The sequence below is a fragment of the Nycticebus coucang genome, chromosome 1 (assembly GCF_027406575.1).
Source record: "Nycticebus coucang isolate mNycCou1 chromosome 1, mNycCou1.pri, whole genome shotgun sequence".
Lineage (NCBI taxonomy): Eukaryota > Metazoa > Chordata > Mammalia > Primates > Lorisidae > Nycticebus > Nycticebus coucang.
In genome coordinates, this window is record NC_069780.1 from 49,062,569 (window position 1) to 49,075,177 (window position 12,609).

The following is a 12,609-nucleotide window of genomic DNA, read 5'->3' on the forward strand; positions in this document are numbered from 1 at the left end:
TTGAATTCTGATTCTGGCATTTGCCAATTGTGTAATGGTAGTTAAGTTATAATAATCTCTCTAAATCTCAGTTCTTCTAAAAGAATAGAGATATAATAAATATGATTATTAAATGAGAAAATTTTCACAAAAGTATGTTATCACAATTATTATCATTATTTGATTATCTGATTTATTTCTACCAACATAGCAAAATATACTTGAATGAAAATAATTTTTTACCCTGAAAACTTCATCAACCAGGATCAGGAATGTGTGTTATAACAAAGGAATAAGTTACTTGGTGAACAATTAAGTGTTAGCAAATGAACATTAAGTGGTTATGATTTTTTAGGAGGCTGGAGGCCATAGCAAAGCCTCCTCCTACCAGGAGTAAGGTGTTTAATTCTCTTCACATATGGCTGTAAGTTCTAAAAGCCACCAAATAAAGCACTGAGGAAGCTTTCCAGGGTTAATTACTCAAAAGGTCCCCCAGCCTAAAGTTCAATTGACTAAAAAGGCTATGTAAAAGAAACTCATCATGGAAAAAAGGAAAACTCTCCACTTAAAATCTTTATCAGTAAACAGTACAGGATGGACTCAGTTATTTCAAAGAATGGCTAAAACAATGCCCCTGTGCACTGGTTGCGTTTTTCCCCACAACGGGAATGGGATGATACTTGTTTGTTTAGTTGTTAGGTCTTAGATCTCCCTTTGTTCCCTGACTACCCCGGGAAACACTAACAATTCAGGAAATAGTCTTTTGGGCATATTCATGAAGTCAAAAGCAGTGAGGTCTGTTAGAATCCAGAGAAAAATTCCAGTTGTATTCAGCCTCCATTGACAATGGCATTGTTCTAGATCATGTGGATAAAGGAGACTCACCGTATAGACTTGAGTGAGGCAACAGGGAGCTACCTCATGTGCAAAGATCAGAAAACTACCATCTGTGGGATGAGGAGGGCACAAGCAGATGTCAGACTGGTTGTTAGAACAGAAGTGGTGACCTGAGACCTGCAACCAGTGCCTGCCCGGACCACTGTAAGAGCTGTGCTTGCCTGGTCTTCCGTAGGAGCGGTGCCGCAACCTGCACCGCCAGGCCTCCACATGCCGTGACCAGGAACTCCGGGAGCCCCGCAACCCCAGGTCTTCCCTCCTGTACCCTCCCTGCCTACACACTGGCCCGCTTGTCTGGCCAGGGACTCTGGTAGCTGTGTGCCCTCTGGAGCCCTCCCTGCCTCTGCGTGGAGCCCTTCTCCTGGTCAGAGACTGCTGGAGCCTTGGGCTGTCTAAGCCAAAGTCACTGGGTGCCAGGCACTCCCAGAACCGTGTGCACCACCCCCAGCCCTGTTGCTGGATCCAGGTATGTCACACTCGGGAGCTGCTTCCACAACTAGAACTCCCTGGCTGGGGCAGCCCCAGAGGAGCTACACAAGGTCACGCTCTACAAAGATCCAGCAACAATAGACTGATCCTGCTGGGGTCTAATCTTGGAGAGACAGCTCCCCAAATCTGAGGACGGCCAGAAGCAACGGTGAAAAACAATTATGAGGTGAAATCAATGGAAAAACTCTGGCAATATGAATAATCAGAGATCAACTCCCCCAAGGAACAATGGGGCAGACACAGCACAAGATCCCATGCACAAACAAATAGCTGAGATGTCAGAAATAGAATTCAGAATCTGGATAGCAATTAAGATCGAATTAGAATTCCAAGCAGTAACCCAAAAGATATCTCAAGAATTCAATGAATTCAAAGACCAAATGACCAAAGATTTTGACACATTGAGACAAGAAGTTGCAGCCCTCAAAGATCTGAGAAACACAGTAAAACCCCTCAGTAACAGAAAGGATTTCTGACATTGGAAGACAAAGCTTTTGAATGCTCCCAAACTCTCAAAGAGGAAGAGAAATGGAGGGCAAAAACAGATCACTCTCTTAGAGAGCTCTGGGATAATTCAAAGAAAACCAATATTCGTCTTATAGGGATCCCCAAAAGCGATGAAGTGGCTTCACAAGGCACAGGGTCTCTTCTCCATGAGATTATGAAAGAGAACTTTCCAGAAATGCCAAGAGATTCTGAAATTCAGATAGGAAACAGTTTCAGAACTCCAGCATGACTCAACCCGAATAAGACATCCCCCAGACACATCATAATCAATTTCTTTAAAGTTAATATGTAGGAGAAAATTCTGAAAGCAGCCAGACGAAAGAAAACCATCACCCACAAGGGAATAATATTAGAATAACTGCAGGTCTCTCTGCTGAAACCTTTCAAGCTAGAAGAGGATGGTCATTGACCTTTAATCTCCTAAAACAAAATAACTTTCAACCCAGGATCCTGTATCCAGCTAAACTGAGTTTCATTTATGATGGAGAAATTAAATACTTCAATGACATTCACATGTGGAAGAAATTTGCCATAACTAAACCAGCTCTCCAGGATATTCTCAGACCTATCCTCCATGAAGACCAGCGTAATCCTCCAACACAAAAGTAAACCCACCCAGAAAAGTTTGATCAAATTCCAACTTCCACAGTCGCAAAAGGATTAAAAATGTCCATTGGACTCTCGAAAGGCTTATCAATATTCTCAATTAATATGAATGGTTTGAATCATCCTCTAAAGAAGCACAGGTTGGCTGACTGGATACAAAAACTCAAGCCAGATATCTGCTGCATACAAGAATCGCATCTTACATTAAAAGACAAATATAGACTCAAGGTGAAGGGATGGTCATCTATATTCCAGACAAATGGAAAGCAGAAAAAAGCAGGTGTTGCAATCCTATATGCAGATGCAATAGGCTTTAAACCAACCAAAATAAGGAAGGATAAGGATGGACACTTCATATTTGTTACAGGTAATACTCAATATGATGAGATTTCAATTATTAATATTTATGCACCAACCAGAACACACCTCAATTTATGAGAAACTCTAACAGACATGAGCAACTTGATTTCCTCCAGTTCCACAGTAGTTGGAGATTTTAACACCCCGTTAGCAGTGCTGGATAGATCCTCCAAAAAGAAGCTAAACAAAGAAATTTTAGATTTAAACTTAACCATTCAACATCTGGACTTCACAGACATCTACAGACCATTTCATCCCAACAAAACTGAATACACATTCTTCTCATCACCCCACGGAAAATAGTCCAAAATCGACCACATCCTAGGCCACAAATCTAACCTCAGCAAATTTAAAAAAATAGAAATTATTCCTTGCATCTTCTCAGACCATCATGGAATAAAAGTTGAACTCAATAACAACAGGAATCTGCATACCCATACAAAAACATGGAAGCTAAATAACCTTATGCTAAAGGAAAGATGGGTTATAGACGGGATTAAGAAGGAAATCACCAAATTTTTGGAACAAAACAACAATGAAGACACAAATTATCAGAACCTCTGGGATACTGCAAAGGCAGTCCTAAGAGGGAAATTTATAGCACTGCAAGCCTTCCTCAAGAAAACGGAAAGAGTCTCTTTGCCGCATCTCAGCGAGAATGAAGACTATTCTCAGCAATCAGACTGTCGATGTTCCAGAAAATGTCGACATCACTCTGAAAGGACGCACAGTTATTGTGAAGGGTCCCAGAGGAACCCTGCGGAGGGACTTCAACCACATCAATGTGGAACTCAGTCTCCTTGGAAAGAAAAAGAAGAGGCTCGGGGTTGACAAATGGTGGGGAAATAGAAAGGAACTGGCTACTGTTCGCACTATTTATAGTCATGTATAGAACATGATCAAGGGTGTTACACTGGGCTTCCATTACAAGATGAGGTCTGTGTATGCTCACTTCCCCATCAACGTTGTTATCCAGGAGAATGGGTCTCTTGTTGAAATAAGAAATTTCTTGGGTGAAAAATATATCCGCTGGGTTTGGATGAGGGCAGGTGTTGTTTGTTTGGTATCTGAAGCCCAGAAAGATGAGTTAATCCTCGAAGGAAAGGACATTGAGCTTGTTTCAAATTCAGCTGCTTTGATTCAGCAAGCCACAACAGTTAAATACAAAGATATCAGAAAATTTTTGGATGGTATTTATGTCTCTGAAAAAGGAACAGTTCAGCAGGCTGATGAATAAGATCTAAGAGTTGCCCAGCTGCAGCAAGACACCACATGATATTCCTTAAGATCTCTTTGTAATTTTAGCAATGCAATAAAAGATTCATTAATTAAAAAAAAAAAAAGAAAAGAAAACGGAAAGAGAGGAAATTAATAACTTAATGGGACATCTCAAGCAACTGGAGAAGGAAGAACACTCCAACCCCAAACCCAGCAAAAGAAAAGAAATAACCAAAATCAGAGAAGAATTAAATCAAATTGAAAACAAAAGAATTATACAACAGATCAATAAATCCAAAAGTTGGTTTTTTTAAAAGATCAATAAAATAGATAAACCTTTGGCCAACCTAACCAGGAAAAAAAGAGTAAAATCTCTAATTTCATCAATCAGAAATGGTAAAGATGAAATAACAACAGACCCCTCAGAAATTAAAAAAATCCTTAATGAATATTACAAGAAACTTTACTCTCAGAAATATGAAAATCTGAAAGAAATTGACAAATACTTGGAAGTATGCCACCTACCAAGACTTAGCCAGAACGAAGTGGAAATGTTGAACAGGCCTATATGAAGTTCTGAAATAGCATCAACTATACAAAATCTCCCTAAAAAGAAAAGCCCAGGACCAGATGGCTTTAAGTCAGAATTATACCAAACCTTTAAAGAAGAGCTAGTACCTATATTACTAAACCTCTTCCAAAATATAGAAAAGAAGGAATACTACCCAACACATTCTACGAAGCAAACATCACCTTGATCCCTAAACCAGGGAAAGACCCAACAAGAAAAGAAAATTATAGACCAATATCACTAATGAATACTGATGCAAAAATACTCAATCAGATCCTAACAAACGGAATCCAGCAACACATCAAACAAATTATACACCATGACCAAGTGGGATTTATCCCAGGGTCTCAAGGCTAGTTCAATATACGTAAATCTATAAATGTAATTCAGCACATAAACAAACTAAAAAATAAAGACCATATGATTCTCTCAATTGATGCAGAAAAAGCTTTTGATAATATCCAGCATCCCTTCATGATCAGAACACTTAAGAAAATTGGTATAGAAAGGACATTTCTTAAACTAATAGAGGCCATCTACAGCAAACCCACAGCCAATATCATATTGAATGGAGTTAAATTGAAATCATTTCTACTTAGATCAGGAACCAGGCAAGGCTGTCCATTGTCTCCATTGCTCTTTAACATTGTAATGGGAGTTTTAGCCATTGCAATTAGGGGAGAAAAGGCGATCAAGGGTATCCACATAGGGTCAGAAGAGATCAAACTTGCACTCTTCACAGATGATATGATTGTGTATCTGGAAAACACTAGGGATTCTACTACAAAATGTTTAGAAGTGATCAAGGAATACAGCAATGTCTCAGGCTACAAAATCAACACCCATAAATCTGTAGCCTTTATATATACCAACAGTAGCCAAGCTGAAAAAACAGTTAAGGACTCTATTCCTTTCACAGTAGTGCCAAAGAAGATGAAACATTTGGGAGTTTATCTAACAAAGGATGTGAAAGATCTCTATAAAGAGAACTATGAAACTTTTAAGAAAAGAAATAGGTAAAGATGTTAACAAATGGAAAAACATACCATGCTCATGGCTGGGAGGAATCAATATTGTTAAAATGTCTATACTACACAAAGCAATATATAATTTTAATGCAATTCCTATTAAAGCTCCAATTGTCATATTTTAAAGATCTTGAGAAAATAATACTTCACTTTATATGGAATCAGAAAAAACCTCGAATAGCCAGAACATTACTCAGAAATAAAAACAAAGCAGGAGGAATCACGCTACCAGACCTGAAACTGTACTATAAATCGATAGTGATCAAAACAGCATGGTACTGGCACAAAAACAGAGAAGTAGATGTCTGGAACAGAATAGAGAACCAAGAGATGAATCCAGCTACTTACCGTTATTTGATCTTTGACAAGCCAATTAAAAACATTCAGTGGGGAAAAGATCCTCTATTTAACAAATGGTGCTGGGTGAACTGGCCGGCGATCTGTAAAAGACTGAAACTGGACTCACACCTTTCACCATTTACTATGATAGACTCTCACTGGATAAAAGATTTAAACTTAAGACATGAAACTATCAAAATACTTGAAGAAAGTACAGGGAAAACTCTTGAAGGAATCGGCCTGGGTGAATATTTTATGAGGATGACTCCCCAGGCAATTGAAGCAGTATCAAAAATACATTACTGGGACCTGATCAAACTAAAAAGCTTCTGCACAGCCAAGAACATAGTGAGTAAAGCAAGCAGACAGCCCTCAGAATGGGATAAAATATTTGCATGTTATACCACCAATAAAGGTTTAATAACCAGAATCCACAGAGAACTCAAACGTATTAGCAAGAAAAGAACAAGTGATCCCATCTCAGGGTGGGCAAAGGACTTGAAGAGTAACTTCCCTAAAGAAGACAGACGCACCATCTACAGACACATGAAAAAAAGCTCATCATCCTTAATCATCAGAGAAATGCAAATCAAAACTATTTTGAGATATCACCTAACCTCAGTAAGAGTAGCCCACATAACAAAATCCCAAAACCAGAGATGTTGGCGTGGATGTGGAGAAAAGGGCACACTTCTATACTGCTGGTGGGAATGCACACTAATACGTTCCTTTTGGAAGGATGTTTGGAGAATACTTAAAGAGATCTAAAAATAGACCTGCCATTTGATCCTGTAATTCCTTTACTAGGTATATACCCAGAAGACCAAAAATCACAATATAACAAAGACATCTGTACCAGAATGTTTATTGCAGCCCAATTCATAATTATGGAAGAAGCCCAAGTGCCCATTGACCCACAAATGGACTAGCAAATTGTGGTACATGTATACCATGGAATATTATGCAGTCTTAAAGAAAGATGGAGACTTTACCTCTTTCATGTTTACATGGATGGAGCTGGAACATATTCTTCTTAGCAAAGTATCTCAAGAATGGAAGAAAAAGTATCCAATGTACTCAGCCCTACTATGAAGCTAATTTATAGCTTTCATATGAAGGCTATAACCCAAGTATAGCACAAGAATATGGGGAAAGGGCCAAGGAGAAGCTAATTTATAGCTTTCATATGAAGGCTATAACCCAAGTATAGAACAAGAATATGGGGAAAGGGCCAAGGAAGGAAAAGAGAGGGGGGAGGTTAGGGAGGAGGGAGGGTAATGGCTGGGGCCACACCTACGGTACATCTTATAATGGGTATAGGTGAGAACTACTAAATGCAGAATACAAATGTCCACATACAATAACTAAGAAAATGTCATGAAGGCTATGTTGAACAGTTTGATGAGAATATTTCAGATTGTATATGAAATCAGCACATTGTACCCCTTGATTGCACTAATGTACACAGCTGGGATTTAACAATAAAAAAAAAAATTCAGGAAATACTAGCAATAATTTCTTTGAAACTAAGATGAATAAAACTAGAGAAGCTTGGAATACAGTCATGGTTAATAGAGAATCATAAAAGTTTTAGTTTTTTATACTGGAGTACAAGCAAATTTATTAAATATAGTTTTGACTATTGTCCTATTTTAAAAATATAGTTCAACTCAATTCGTTCCTTTTCAATTACTATAGTACAGATTGCCCTGGTAGTTTGATTTCTGTTAGCTGGACCTTAAGTAATTTGTTCTGGCAGATTTTATAGGGGAAAAATAAAACCTGCTCCTAAAGCATAAAGCTGTCTAGGTTTGGAGTAAGACAGTTCAGCCACAGCTGCCAGGGAAGCTCCTTTTTCTTTGATGGCAACCGAGTTTTTAATATTATTAGGTAATCCTTTGTTTTCTATGAATTTCAATGTCTTAATACATGAATAATTACATAAATGGATTCTTATTTGGTAGATTAACCAACCCTGAAAGACTACTTGGAGTGGAGCTATCATGTTATCTGGCTGTCTTTCAGTCTCCATTAAAGTCCTTAATGGAATTTTATTCAACAAAGTCATTTCTGAAACACAGTGTGCTATTTTAAAAGTCTTCAGAGACTTCTTTCCAAAATACAAAGTACCAAAGTGGCTTAGATTAGAGGACTATCTAAGTATCTATGCTATGTATACAGAAGATAGATAGAATTATAGTATTGCAGAATTTTGTTTGATCACATTTAACTCGTACATTTTATATTAATAAATAAGGAAACTTAGATCCCCAGAGGCTCGGAGATTTGCCCAAAATCAGGTCAGGAACTTCCTTATGAACGATTTTTGAGAGTAGTCCTTCACAGATGCCTGAGGTGTAATATATGTATGTACACACACACACACACACACACACTATATGTATTTATATAAATGTTAATAAAATTTAAGAGGAATAAGAGATCAAAGTTATTGATCTCTTATATAAAGTTTAAGAGGAATAAGAGATCAAAGTTATTGGAAATAGAAGTAAGAGAAGAGGATTTTTCTAGAAATCTAAGCTCAGAACAGCTGGGCTGCAAAAGAGTATTCCTTGGCTGGTCAAGTGGCAGATGCTGACAATAATTTGGCTTTTAGTTGTCAAGTATACACACATATGCACACACACACACTATATATATATGTATATATATATATAAATGTTAAAAGAAGATATATACAGATATATATAATATCTTCAATAAATACAATTATATATTGTATAATATATATATATAAAGAAAATAAAAAATCTCAGGAGTCCCCCCCGACACACACACATACTCTGCATATGCAAGAGAAAGGTAAAGGCCTCAGGCATCTGTGAAGGACTACTCTCAAAAATCGTTCATAAGGAAGTTCCTTTCTGGCCTCCCATAAACAAGGATATGCAAATTGCAAGTTTAGGTCTACAGGCCTAAAACTAAAGTCTGCTTGATTCTATACTTACAATGAATTACGAGTGTATCTTCCCAGAAGAACAGAGACAAGACCTATCATTCATTCTTCTACCTACCCAGGGACATGTATATAACTGATATGTCTTTCACTCCGTTTTTCTCTTCTAATATTCCCTTCATTTTATATATAATGTATATTCGTCTCACTATGCATACCCCTCTCTGCCCCTCCTTGGTTTTCTTTGCCCTACTCTTTAAATATGGAAAATTCCAAATTCTCCTTCAGAAAAACAGCCAAATTTGTCGGTAGTTTGTACTTTTCCTCAATTTTAGTTAAATACACCTTCACAGGCTGAGATCTTTGCCTCAGTTACTTATTTTGGTGTGTGTGCCTGTATTTATACACATATATATACACACGTATCTCCTATATCTCCTATACATACAAAGAAAAAAAATTTAGAACACTAAAGAATCAGAAGGCCAGGCTTGGTGGCTCATGCCTGTAATCCCAGCACTCTGCGAAGCCAAGGTGGCCGGATCACCTGAGCTAATGGGTTCGAGACCAGCCTGAGCTAGAGCGAGACCTGTCCCTAAAAATAGCTGGGTGTTGTGGTGGGCACTGTAGGCTGAGGCAAGAGAATCACTGAGTCCAAGAGTTTGAGGTTGTGTGAGCTATGCCAGGGCATTCTATCCAGGGCAACAAAGCGAGACTCTGTCTCAAAAAAAAAAAAAAAAAAAAAGAATTGGAGACATATTTCTCATTCTATTTAACTACATTAAAATGGACTATGTTTACAATTAAATATTCAATTTCCTTCCAGGAGATCATTTAGATACTGGGAAGAAGAGAACCCATGTCTTCCTTTGTGCTATAAAATGGTAAGTTTAGAAAAAAAAAAAAAATGGTAAGTTTAGTTACTAAGTGCAGCATTTGGGGTATAACTGAAGTTTAATGTTTTCTAAAACAACTAAGTTCAAACTTTCCTATTAAAAGACATTCACTACTCACATTTCATGAATTGCGCCAGACAAGAAACCTCTCTGGGTGTTTATCTTTCTTTTGTCCTCACTTGCAAATAATTTATTCCAAAAAATGCTAAACTGATTCAGACCTAGACATGTAAGGGATAGAGATTATTATGATTTAACTATCCTAATAGATTTTATGTCTTAATTCTTCTAATCTCTAGCTTATGGAAGAGAACTGGTATGTTACTCCTTCCCCTTTCAACAACTTCATCCCTCATTGTCAATTATTTTTACCAGATGATGCTTAAAACTAATCTTTTATCTGTTTTTAGAAGATGGTGCTCAGTTCTTTCTTTGGTGTAATGTTTGTTATATACCCAGTTATCCTGAGAAGGCATCATGCTATACAGTAGAACTAAGTTGATGACCCAAGGGACTGTAACAAACTGGACAACAGGTGGAGGTGGTCAACATAAGAAACTTCCATTGACTACATGTGGTACATGTCTGGTCTATGAAAATGAGGTCAACTTATGGGAGGTGCCTGTGGTTCAGTGAGCAGGACCCAGGCCCTATATACCGAGGGTGGCGGGTTCAAACCTGGCCTCGGCCAAACTGCAACAGAAATAGTCAGGCGTTGTGGTGAGTGCCTGTAGTCGCAACTAGTTGGGAGGCTGAGGCAAGAGAATCACCTAAGTCTAGGAGTTGGAGGTTGCTGTGAGCTGTGACACCACAGCACTCTACCGAGGGCAACAAAGTGAAACTCTGTCTCTAAAAAACAGAAAATTAGGTCAACTTAAAGGAGGTAGTCCACTATGGAGATGCCACTGTATTTTTCATGACTATTCAGGGTGTGTTCTATACAATAACTGGAATTGCAGTGGTATCAGAGTCACGGAAAGTCCTCTGCTAAGCTACTTAGAGAGCCCAATGGTGTTACATGGCATATCCCTAGACTCAACATATCAATATCTTCCTTGTATCCACTCCTGCAAATAAAGGCCATTGCCTATACCTTTAAAGCATTATGGGCCATGATGGCAGAAGCTATAAAAAGAAATTCAGTAATTAATATACTTCATCTCACACCTCTTTTTAGTACCATCCGGAACCTAGGAACTAATCGATAGCAACTTTTCTGGTACTCAAAAATTCATCAGGAGGAATCTACGAAATGTCTGGATATCCTCACACCAACATCTCTTTCTTAGCTTCATATGCCCTCTAATGAATCATTTCCCCCTGGCAGCACTGCTGCATTTGCTAGTGGTACCATTATTCCTGCCCCTAACCCCAACTCAAAATACTAAATGATTTTAAACTCATTCTTTTTTGATTAACTGACAAACTTAATTGCTGTCACCAATTCCTAGAGGAATTTCTCTTTTCTTTCCTTTTCTGATACTATGACCTTAGAACAAGCCTCCCTTACTTCTCATTTTAATTACTATAGCAATCACCTAGCTAGTTTCTCTGGCTGGATCTCTGTTTACATTCTCCCCTACCTTCTTGCTTAGAGAGTATTAATAATCTTTATATTACTTATTTATTCTTTTTTAGAGACAGTCTTACTTTGTCACCCTTGGTAGAGTGCTGTGGCATCACAGCTCACTGCAGCAACCTTCAACTCCTGGACTTAGGCGATTCTCTTGCCTCAGCCTCCCGTGTAGCTGGGACCACAGGTGCCTGCCACAACGCCCAACTATTTTTTGTTGCAGTTTGGCTGGGGCTGGGTTTGAACCCACCACCCTCAATTATGGGGCTGGTGTCCTACTCACTGAGCCACAGGCGCTGCCCAATAACCTTTATTTTATTAATATACTTTTCCTTATTGAATATAAGAGACCAAAGCTACTGAGCTATAAAACTACACAAAGTTTTAAAAAACCTACCTATGTAAACATCAGTTTCAGTCACACGGCTTTGTAATACACCATATCAGTTCCATGCCTCAATATGTGCAATCAAAGCACCTTGTTGTTGACTCACAGCGCTCAGCTTCACTTACCTTTCAGAGAGCTATTAGGTCTCCTTGAAAAGAAATATGTAACCAGATTCTAAGTATACTAATATACATACAAAATCACAAATGCATAACAAAGCCCAGCAAAAGTAAGTATGTGAGATTGAGTTCATTTGTTGCATTTATCTTTGTCTTAATACATTGACATGTCTAAATTTACCACAAGATGAAATGGACTAAAATAGAGCTAAAAGGTAGAAGGAAAAGAAGAGAGAGAAAAAACATAGACTTATATCCACATCGTACATAAATACAGGTTTTGGAAAAATTAAAACTGAGGTCATAGCCACTGTGCCTGGCTCTTTTTAAATGTCACCTCCTCTGAGAAGTCTTCAGGGGTTTTTTTTTTTTTGACAGAGTCTTACTTTGTTGCCCCTGGTAGAGTGGACTGGTGTTATAGATCATAGCAACCTCAAACTCTTGGGCTCAAGCAATTCTCTTGCTTCAGCCTCCCAAGTAGCTGGGACTACAGATACCAGCCACAACACCTGGCTGTTTTTAGCAACGGGGGTCTCTCTCGGGGCGCCACCTGTGGCTCAAAGGAGTAGGGCGCCAGCCCCATATGCCAGAGGTGGCAGGTTCAAACTCAGCCCTGGCCAAAAACTGCAAAAAAAAGAAACGGGGGTCTCGCTCTGGCTCAGGCTGGTCTTGAACCTCAGGCTGGTTTCAAAACTGTGAGTTCAGGCAATCCACCCGCCTCA

General features: G+C 38.5%; 1 protein-coding gene and 1 pseudogene across 10 annotated transcripts in view; one reads left to right on the plus strand and one right to left on the minus strand.

Annotated features, from left to right (window-relative positions):
* NUDT6 (nudix hydrolase 6) overlaps nt 1-12,609 on the minus strand; it is a 41,107-nt gene that overhangs the window by 15,840 nt on the left and 12,658 nt on the right. The gene's annotated exons all lie outside the window — the stretch shown is intronic.
* Nucleotides 3,317-4,162, plus strand: LOC128574759 (60S ribosomal protein L9-like; annotated as a pseudogene). Its single transcript, XR_008376852.1, has one exon. The product of XR_008376852.1 is annotated as a 60S ribosomal protein L9-like (transcript).